The 11555-nt window shown below is 36.8% G+C and overlaps 1 pseudogene; it reads left to right on the forward strand.

The window, feature by feature from the left end:
* Positions 1–4983: 4983 nt before the first annotated feature.
* LOC101358622 (olfactory receptor 2T10-like) lies at positions 4984–6014 on the forward strand (annotated as a pseudogene).
* Positions 6015–11555: the final 5541 nt, after the last annotated feature.

Here is an 11555-nt window from a genome sequence, read left to right on the forward strand (position 1 = left end):
AATAAAGAGGATGCATTATTTTTGTTATTTTTTTCTCTGAGCTCCTCAGTCACCATGAATGTAAAGCCTGCGTGATGACAGATTTGGGCCCCTGAATGAGGGTGGAAGTGAATTCTGGAGTTTCCCTTGTCTACCTCACGCATCTGTCCTTCTGTGTCACAAAGAGGTGCATCAATTTCTTCTTTTTTTATTGTGGAATATATATATATATACATATATATATATATATATGTACACACACATATATAAAACAAAACATTTGGCAATTTAACATTTTTTACATACCCGATTCAATGACATTAATTATGTTCACCATGTTGCAAAACCATCACCACTATCCACTTCCAAATATTTCTATCAATGACTCACTCTTTCCCCTTCTCTCCCACCCTTGGTAACCAGTAATGAACTTTGGGCATCATTTATTCTTGAAATCAGGATCATCTGGATGATCAGTGGTGATGTCATTCGTCTTGCCTTCATCCTGGCCTACCACAGCATTGCTGTCCTCTATATCAACTCCCGTGAGGGTAGAAAAAAAGCTGTGGCCAGGCTACATCTATGTTCTTTATAATCCTCACTCCCATTTCCAGGGGTCACTATATTTCACTACTGTTGTTGTTAGGTGCTCTCAAGTTGGTTCCAAATCATAGCAACTCTATGTACAACAGAATGAAACAATGCCTGGTCCTGTGCCATCCTCATGATTGTTGTTATGCTTAAGCCCATTGTTGCAGCCACTATAAAATGTGCTATAAAAGTTATTATATACAGAGAAGAAAAGTCAAATCATCTAAAAAGAGAAATCCAAGTTCTTTTGGAAAGTGTCCTAATAAGTCTAGTTCAGGCATAATCCCAAAAAGCACTGCCTTTGTATAGCTATTAGTTATTGATGCCAACCATCACTAGAAATAGAGAAGAATAAGCACATTTCCACTAGGAGATACATTTTTATTCCCTTTGAGATACTCTCTCCTGTATCACATTTTGGGTGGATTACCTGCCACCTCAATAGACCAGTTAATCACCTCATAACACCTTCCTGGTAACTACCTTCTTGGAAGCATACACATGCCCTGAATTAAGAGCCAGGCTTTGACCAATAAGTCCTTAATCTTCAAGGTACTTACATTATTTCCTCATTAGGAGTTTTGACTTTACATTTCTAATTATGTTTTCTGGGTGATGCAAACAGTGTATGCATTGAGCTGCTAACTGAAAGGCTGGAGATTTGAGTTCCCCAGAGGTGCTTAGGAAGAAAGTCCTGGTGATCTACTTTCAAAAAATCAACCATTAAAAACCCTATGGAGTACAGTTCTACTCTGACACACATGGGGTCACCATGAGTTGGAATTTACTTGGTGGCTACTGGTTCAATTATGTCTAAATCTGAAATTTGGGAGAATTATTTTCGTAAGTGTTTCATAGGAGCCTATTGGTTATAGCTGAAACAACTCTGTATTTTGATGACTAGAAGAAAGCATATCCTAGGAATAGCTAAAATCCCTGAAGAATGACTCCTTAATGTAGAAGATTGGATGAGAGTATTTTTCTTTCCAAACATTTTAAATATTCATCAGAGCCTAGAGCTAATTAATGTCTGGGGACAAGGCTCCCTCAGGACACATCCCCAATAATCCTTGGTCCCTGGATTATGCGGTGAGATAAAGTCTAATTATTCAAACCACTTATTTTATCCCAAGAACATGGGAGAAGCATCTACACAGTGGTTCTCTGCCCAAGCCACTGTGACCTGTGGATGGAGATGGGACAATCCCCTTAGAACAAAACCAACTCTCCATCTTTTGTCTGATAAATAACACCTCAAAGAGCTGCACAGTCCTAAGAGGAAAGAAGATTGAATTATTTTGAAGAGAAAGTGATTACACAACAGAACACTTGGGAATTTAAGGTAGCCATTATATTAGAAAAGCTAATTCTTATAGTACAAAGTATGTGAGATTACTATCATCATAAAAGAAAATAAGAGTTTGTTAAAATAATGGGACACATTCATAGTCTAAATTCCGAAAAGATTTTTAAAAAACTAAGAGTTTGGGTACTTTAAGTATTTTGGGTAGATGGTTTACTCCCTGATCAGCTATGTTTGTTTCAACAGTGTGTCTGTTTGAATGAATCTGTGAATCATTGAACTACTTTTGCCTTCCCAATTTCAAAACTTCTAGTTGGCTTAGCAAAATAATTTATTTAAAAGAGGAACATGCTTATTGCTTTATGTCATGTGGATCAATTAATCAATTGTTTAATAGAACTTTGAGATTTTAACATTTTTCCACTTTATGTAGACATTGCCTTCAAATAAAATAACCAAATACATGTCAAAGACTTAGTCTTTCAATTCTGTTTTAAGAATGCAAATTAAAAAGTTTAAACTTATATAATAATACATAAATAATAATATGTAATCAATAATATCTAATAATGAATATGAATTTTCCAATTCAATATCCACTTACCAACTATATGAGTGTCTGTTTAGTGCATCATACTGACAGTAGCATAGTTCTCCTTTTAATTGTAGAATATTAAAAGTAGATGCACCTTAGACAGGGATCCATGTGTTATTTATTGCTGTATGTTTATTCAAGTGTGAAAATTACTAAAGGATGTCTCTGCATTCAGTGTTTAGCCAAATTATCAGTTGTGGTCTGTGTATCATCAAGGAGCTGGGCAGAGACCCTGTTTATGCGGACATCACTTCGGTCAAGTTCCAGATATGCAGATAGCAGCCAGTAGGTTAAACATGAAATTAATAGTTTGAGACATTATATATTAGTTTTGCTACTGAATTTGTATAGAAAGCCTATGACTCACTAGTACTTAATGAAATTTTAAACTATTGAATGAAATCAGATATTTTATTAGAACATTAAATCATTGAAATAAGTATTTTTCATAGCATCAACAAATATACCATTTTATCCCATTTTCTTCTCTTACATAGTACTCCTTTCATTTCAGAAAGTAAGCTTATGCCTGAAAATCACTGTGAGCTGCCCACAGGCAGGCAGGGAAAAACACAACAAATACATTTATCTAGACAATCAGAAGGGGGCTCAATGCATTTTTGTTGACTGAGTGGTGATAACATAGGCATTGGATCAGCAGAAGGAGAACACCACAAGGGTTTGGGATCCTCCCTCCCTAAAAAAAGACATTCTGGTTGCACTTGGATTTGGGGGTTAGGAAGCACCATGGGGAATTTAAATAATATAATTTCATTCATTCTTTGCACCAGGCACATTGATAGGTATTGGAAATACAAAGATATGGAGTCTTTTGTCAAAGATCTTACAGGTTGTGATGGAGACAATCAAAAAGCAATCACAATACAATGGGATAAGTGTTGCAGTAGAGATCTTATGGAACACATGCAGTGGCATCTAACACAGACAAGGATGGGAGATGCTTTATGTAGCATGGAGCTACATAGGTAGGAAATAACAAGTAGAAAAGTGGTGGGAGTAAAGAAAGGTGTGGCTATCAGAGAGTACAGCATGAAAACTTAGTGAAAATCAGTTTGAGGAGGCTACTGCTGCTACATCTGATAAAACCCAGTGAGTTTCTATCCCCTATTGAGGTTTAAATAATCACAACTATCAAGCTTGAGAAAGTGTCTGATTCTACCATGCCCTTCCTGTTATGTACAATGGGAATCTGTTTAGTTCACTGTAACCTGAGTCATTAAAAGTAGAATAAATGCATTCAAATGGGTCAAATGAAAAATACCACTCATTGCAGCTAGATTTGACTACACTTACTAGTTATATTGATAAAATGACAATAATCAATGAGAGGACAGAGGGCTAAAAGTTCATCCCTCACATTATAGGACACTTTCCAGGATCTGTGTCCTGATCCACTCCATTATCAAACATAAACTGTCGTTAGTGACATACTCAGAATGGCCAGACAGAGGGTAAGAAGTGGTATACAGCTATCATCTTATGAGCTGTCAAAAGGAAAAGCTATAGCTTTGTTCCCTTGACCAGAGTTTAGTAATTATCACACTAATTTCCATTTAAACTCTCCACATATTAGCAACATAAACATTATCAGTGGGCCAGAAGAACTGAGTATTTTGATCCTGACACAAGATATCTAATACTGGGACTTTCACTTGGCCACGTAATATTTTAGTATTTCAAACTGCCTTTCCTTTAAAATGTATTATTTATTTTTCTATTTGTGGTAAATATATATATGTAGGAATATATTTATATTTACACATACACACATATACTTATGTATATATATATATATACGCACATACATACTTATACCTCTCCCTGGGTAGTTCAAATGGTTAAGCACTTGGCTGCTAACTGAAAGACTGGCAGTTTGAATCCACTTAGAGGTGCCAGATAAGACAGCTCTAGTCATCTACCTCTGAAAGATCACAGTCATTGAAAATCCTAAGTAGCAAAGTTCTACTCTGTAACATATAAGGTCACCATGAGTCGGCATTGGCTTCATGACAACTGGTTTGGTTTTTAATATCTATCTATCATCGATCTATCTTTTCTGTCTAACAAAACATATGCCATTTCAACATTTTTTTACATGTACAATTCAGTGACATTAATTATACTCATCATGTTGTACATCCATCACCACTACCTTTCTACATCTGTAAAACAGGTATAAATAAGAGGCTTTCTAAAATTTTCTAAAATTTCTATATTTTTTCCAGTTTAACAGTCTATGATTCTACATGATCACAGAGTTTCTTAGAGTATCGCTATGGCTGAATATATAAAAAGATTGTACATGTGATTGCAAGTATTAGAAGGTGATAGACTACTCTGTAAATAAAATGAAGAATTTAATAGTTTCCTAGAATCTAATAAAAGAGATATTTATTTGATCCAAGTAAATCTTTTAATAATCACTGGACTAAAAATTTAACAGTTTGGCTGGTTTCTCCCCAATATTTTTTTGTTCAGTCAGAATTCTTGAGCTATGGAGAGAGGAAATGCAACACGGCAGTCAGATTTCATTCTCCTGGGGCTCTTCCCTGGTTACAGACACTCCGGCATTCTCATCTCCATCATCCTTCTCATCTACTTCACTGCAGTTATAGGAAATGCCACCCTTGTTCTCCTGATCTGGGTGGACTCTAGGCTCCACACTCCCATGTACTTTTTTCTAAGTCAGCTCTCTCTCATTGACTTGTCCTACATTTCAAGCACGGTCCCCAAGATGGCCACCAATTTCTTTTCTGAGAACAGGACTATCTCCCGTGTTGGCTGTGGCACTCAGATGTTCTTCTATCTGATGTTAGCTGATGCAGAATGCATCCTCCTGACTCTCATGGCCTACGACTGCTGTGTGGCTGTGTGTAGCCCTCTGAGATATCCAACCATCATGAGTCCCGCTGTCTGTCTACAGATGGCTGTTGGGTCCTGGCTTGGAGGTGTGATGAATTTCTTCGCACAGACCATTTACACGATGCAATTCGCCACCTGTGAGAAAAGAGAAATCAACCACTTCTGTGAGATGCCTGCCATCCTGATGCTCTCCTGTGAGGATACCTCAGTATACCTAATGGTGGTGATAGTTATGAGCATCATTTTTATTATCGTGCTGCTGTCTTTCATTACAGCCTCCTACATTCACATTTTCCTCACAGTTCTTAGAATGAACTCCCCTGAGGGGAGAAACAAAGCCCTGGCCACATGCTCTTCCCACTTGACTGTGGTGAGTCTCTATCTGGGGCCAGGCATAGTGGTATACATGACGCCTGGATCCTCCCACACCCCAAGGTCTCTCCATGTTCTACACCATCCACCCCCATGCTCAACCCCCTCATCTATAGCTTGAGGAACAAGGAGGTGGTGGTGGCTCTGAGGAAGGTTATGGATAGCAGCTGGGTTGTCCAATCAAATGAAGTTTTTGAGGTTTTGAAAATATGGCTATTCATGCCACTTAATATAGTCTTGGACACAGCACAGGCCACCTCAGCATTATTGACTGTGTTTTACAATATCTGAAAACAAAAATACAACTATCTTCACCATAGTTTTTGTAAGGTTTGTTGACAACTGCGTTTATAATAAAAACAAGCAAATCAATAAATAATGACATATATATAACATTCTGAGGAATTTGAATTTTAAATTGCTACCAATCATTTACACATGCACATTAAAGAGATTCAGTCTTTAAACAAAATATATGTAACTTTAAATAAAGAATTAATCCAACAGTCACTAGGCAAAGGGATTTTTTTTTTCTCACGTGCCCCTGAAATCATACAGCCCTTCACAGGGATGAGATAGGAAGAGAGTCTTGGACTTGGAAAAAGAAAATCCCAGTTTTAGACCTGACTTGTTGTTACTCTTTAGTTAGGTGACTAAGTGGGTCATTTAACCTCAGTGAGCTCCAATTTTCCCTTTATAAGGTAAGTATAGTTAATAGTGACTGACTTATACTCCTATTAGTCTGAGAATGAAATTAGGAGATTTACAAAAACCCATGCTTATCTAGGGGCAACTTGTATATAAAAGTCATAAATTCTGATTCTAGATTTGCATATTGCTTGTGCAATATTGACTAACCCATTTAGCTTCTCTGCTCTTCATAATCTCCATATATAAAATGGATAACATTATACCTGACTTTCAGCTATAATAGTTTTTGGGGCTTTGAAAACATGATCTATCTATCTATCACAGTTGTGAGATATAATTTTTAAAAAAACCTGTGAAAGTAAATTGCAAACTATAAAATTTTATGCATATGTAAGGATTTATTGCCATTAAATTTTCCATTCCTCTTAATTACGGCATACGAGTGTCTTATATATAAAGACCTAGACCAAGAAGCTATGAGGTAAGACATGTTACAATACTCATCATTTGCCCTTTATAACATTTTAAAACCAAAAATACAGACTTGCATACCTTAAATAGATAAATATAAATTCGTCTATTGAAAGTATAGGATAAGTGTACAAAGACAATAAAAAAAATTCTCTAAAGCATATCAGATGTTATATTTTGAGTCATGACTTGTTCAATTTAACTAAACACTCATTGATCATCTAGGCAAAAGGCATTATGACAGAAGTCAGGGTCCAGTCTGTAGATTCTCTTTCTCTTTTGGTGAAGTCTTTTGATGAGCATAATTGTTTCATTTTCAGGAGCTCCTAGTTATCTAGTATTCCTTCTGGTGTTTGTGTATTGTTAGTTATGATTTGTATACTATTTATGCCATGTATTAGGGCCCCTAGCATTGTCCCTATTTTTTCTTCCATGATCTTTATGGTTTTAGATTTTATATTTAGGCCCTTGATCCATTTAATACACTTGGAGAACGTGCTTCTTAGTTCAATCAAAAGTACGAGACCAAATGAACAGCTCCTGTCCAAAAGCAGGATGAGAAAGCAGGAAGGGACAGGAACTGGACAAATGGACACAGGGAACCCAAGGTGGAAGGGGGAGCATGCTGCCACATTGTGGGGATTGCAACTTATGTCCCATAACAATATGTGTATAAATTTTTGAATGAGAACTTAACTCGAGCTATAAGCTTTCACCTAAAGCACAAGTAAAGAAAAAAAGAAGAAGAAGAAGTCAGAGTCCAAAGACAATGGGAAATGGTCCAGGGCATGAAAAGACTTACAGTCTGGTGAGGGAGAAGACTTATGCCTGAAGGGTTACAGCGCACACACATCTCAGGATGCTGAAGATGGCGGTACTTTGGAGGCTAAAGGAGACCACCAGGAGGAGGCAGTACTTGGGTTGAGTCTTAAAATATTAGCAATGTGAGTGAAGGATGTTGGGCAGAGGGCATCCTAGGTTGAAAAGTGCAATGTATAAATTCTCAGAGGCACGAGAAAAAAAAAAACAAAAACCTCACAATCAGATGTTTAATATTAGAGGAGGGGTTGTAGAGAAACTGATAGATATAGGTGTGGGCTAGAGCAAAGCCTTGAAAATCAAGAGTGGAGGATTTATCAAATTTTTTTTCTTGAAGTTTAATATATAGACAGAAAATTTTATGTATCACAAGTGAACACTTCTATGCAGTCAGCACCCACATAAAGAAATACAACATCACCAACATCTCAGAAGATACCCTCACATTTCATTCCAATCACTACCTCTCCTCAAGGATTATCATAATCCTGACTCCTAATTTGCATTGCTCAATTTTGCCTACTCTTGAAATTCATAGAGAATCATCCAATTGTACTTTTTGATGTCTGGCTTTCTTTTACTCAACATCATTTTTGTGAGATTCATTAATGTTGTTGAATGCAGTGTGGCTTACTCATTGTCATTGCTGTATAATATTCCATTTCATTATCACACTACAGTTTTAAAATATAAATTCTACTCTGATGGACATTTATGTACTTTCTAGTTTAAGGATGTTACTGATAGTGCTGGTATTTATATTCTAGCTTATTTCTCTTGGTAAACTTCATATCTGAATTTCTGTTGAAATTTCTAAGTTATAGAGTATGCATATGTTCTACTTTAAAAGTACAGTGAAACCTGTGAGAACTGGAACTGATGGGACTGAATTGCTTTTCTGGTTCTCACCAAGTTTTCCACCTTTTACAGGGTTCAGTCTTACCACTTTTCTATCGCTCTCTATTAGTGGAAAATATTTGAGCTTTCCTTCTCTGTCAGGTTTTTGCCTCACACAAGTTCTGGCTTTCACAAGTTTTAATGTAGTGCCAAACTGCTTTCCAAAGTGATTGTACCATTTACACTCCTACCAGCAGTGTCTGAGAGTAAATTGGAGATTTCCAAGATGACTGAGACAAGATCTGAGTAAGCATTCTGGCATGTAAAGATGAATTTAAGAACAGTGAAGCTGGAGATTCTTGAATAAATCAGGGTGAGAACTAGGATGAGTTTGTGAGAAACTCACCTCAAGTGAAAAATTTAGGGTGGAATCAAAAACTGAGTAATCAAGATAAATTATATTTTAATACAATATTAAAGCACACCCACACACACACACCCACACACACACACACACGAACTGGAATTATTGGAATGAGGGCTGGGATTAGGGTGAGGTTAGCGAGGAAGAGTGCAAATGCAAGGGTTGGATCCTGTCTTTGTTTGATATTTTATTCATCATGTATTTTTACATTGATCTTTTTTGAAGGGATAAATTATTTTTTTAGTATAATTTATTTCATTGTTGGTGAGAAAATACACAGCAAAACAAACACCAATTTAACAGTTTCTACTTGTACGTTTCGATGACATTGATTACATTCTTCAAGTTGTGCTACCATTCTCACCCTCTTTTTCTGAGTTGTTCCTCCCCTCTTAATCTAAACTCCTTGTCCCCTAAATTTCCTATTGAGTCTTTCAAATTTCTCTTGTCACTTTGATCTCATATACACAGATCTTAAAGGAGCGTAGTGCTCAAGGCAGACATTTTTTACTAGTTAAGCTAAACTATTGTTACGTTTTAAGAAGACTTCAGGGGATATTTTTGGTTTAAGGTTTAAAGATCATCTGAGGGCAATAGTTCCCGGGTTCATCCAGGCTTAATGGCTCTAGAAATTCTGGATTTTGTGAGAATTTTAAATTCTCTTCTGCCTTTACCTCTCCCCTATTGATCAGGATTCTGCTACAGAATCTTTGATTAAAATGTTCAGTATCTGGGCACCATCCAGTTCTTCAGGTTTCATGACACAGGAGACAGTTGTTCATGTAGGCAATTAGCCACACATTCCATTTCCTCCTATTCCTGACTCTCCTTCCTGTTACTCCAGGTAAAAGAGACAGATTGCTGTGCCTTGGATGGCCACTTGCAAGCTTTTAAGACCCCAGATGCTACACAACAAATTAGGAGGTAGAACAGAAGTAATAAACACATTATTAGGCCAATATATTTTCAAACCAAGGAAAATCTCATGAGGTGCTTGGTTGTACATAAGCAGCCTCAGCAGTTGCTCTTTTTTTTTTTTTTTTTTTTGTAAATACATCTATCACACAACTTTTGATAATTCAGCTTTTTACAGGTGTACAGCTTATTGATAGCCATTACTTATGGTGACCCAATTGTTTTCTGCTTTGAATTTTTTGTTGATACCATATGTTTTCATTAATGGAAACATGCTGAATTATTGTGTTGAATTTTTGGAAGTTAGTTTGGATTTTTTTTTCTTGCCCCTTCCCACAAGAAGTCTTCGTGGTGTAGGGGTTAAGAGCTTGGCTGCTAACCAAAAAGTCAGCAGTGTGAATCCACCAGCCACTCCTTGGAAACCGTATGGGGTAGTTCTACTCTGTCCTGTAGGGTTGCTATGAGTCAGAATCGTCTCAACGGCAATAGGTGTTTTTCCCCCCACAAGCCTACCCTAAGGGTTTGGTGGTACATATGAAGTGCCACTAATTATACCCCAAAGTCCCCACCAGGGTCTAGTGGTACCTATGTGTAACAAGCAAAAATTTTCAAAATTTCTATAATTCCTACCAAAAACTCAGATACCTTCTACAATACCCTGTAAAAACAGTAATTAGTAGCATACTCTCCTTTCTCCTGTTTCAAACAGAAAGGCCCCCGCCTTGCAGCAGCATGCACTGTCAATGGTACAGCAGCTTCCCAATAAACTCCAGAGGATGAAAAATTTCAGGGTTGCTATATGTACTGTCCTTCATGATAGGGTTAATCAGCCGTGCAACCCTACCCTTATTCAGCGCATTTTTTTTTCATCATTGTAAACTGAAAATCAGTACTCCATAAGCAATAACCCCCTCCTTTCTCGCTCTCTCTTGCCCCTGGTAACGGCTAACAAACTTTGGTCTTTACACATTTGTCTGTTCTTGTTTTTTTAGATAAGTGAGGTCATACAATGTCTGTCCTTTTATGGTTGATTTACATCACTCAGCATAATGTTCTCAGCTTGCATTAATTTTGATTTTTTTCAAAATAATGTACTAAAGTATTATTTACCTTGAATACTGCGATTTTGGGGCCTCAAGTGAATACCTTACTTGCCTTACTCTACATCCAGACCTGGTAGAAATGTAAAGGTATTGAACAAGGTAGGAGTAGTGGTGACTAACAAAATCAGACAAAAGAGGATTATGAAATAAGCAGGACTGAAAGAATAGGAGATTGTACTGTGAGGGTTAGTTCCAACAGGCCTGGAATTAGACTAAGGTATTCTGTTGAAATAATATCACATTAATGATTAATATATCATTAATATCACAGGCAATTAAAAATTTGCTGAAGATCAGTCAAAAGTGATTGTGGCAGTACATCTACAGAAAACTGCCAGAAATTCAAGCCAGATTCAGAAGAGATGTGGAATGAATGATATCATTGCTGATGTCAGATGGATCTTGACTTAAAGCAGAGAATACCAGAAAAATGTTTACTTGTGTTTTATTGACTATGAAAGACATTCAACTGTGTGGATCATAACAAATTATGGATAACATTGCAAAGAGTGGGAATTCCATAACACTTAATTGTGCTCATATGGAACCTGTACCTAGACCAAGAGGGAGTTGTTCCAACACAACAAGGGGATACTGTGTGGTTTAAAGTTA

Source organism: Trichechus manatus, unplaced genomic scaffold, assembly GCF_000243295.1.
Source record: "Trichechus manatus latirostris isolate Lorelei unplaced genomic scaffold, TriManLat1.0 scaffold00181, whole genome shotgun sequence".
Lineage (NCBI taxonomy): Eukaryota > Metazoa > Chordata > Mammalia > Sirenia > Trichechidae > Trichechus > Trichechus manatus.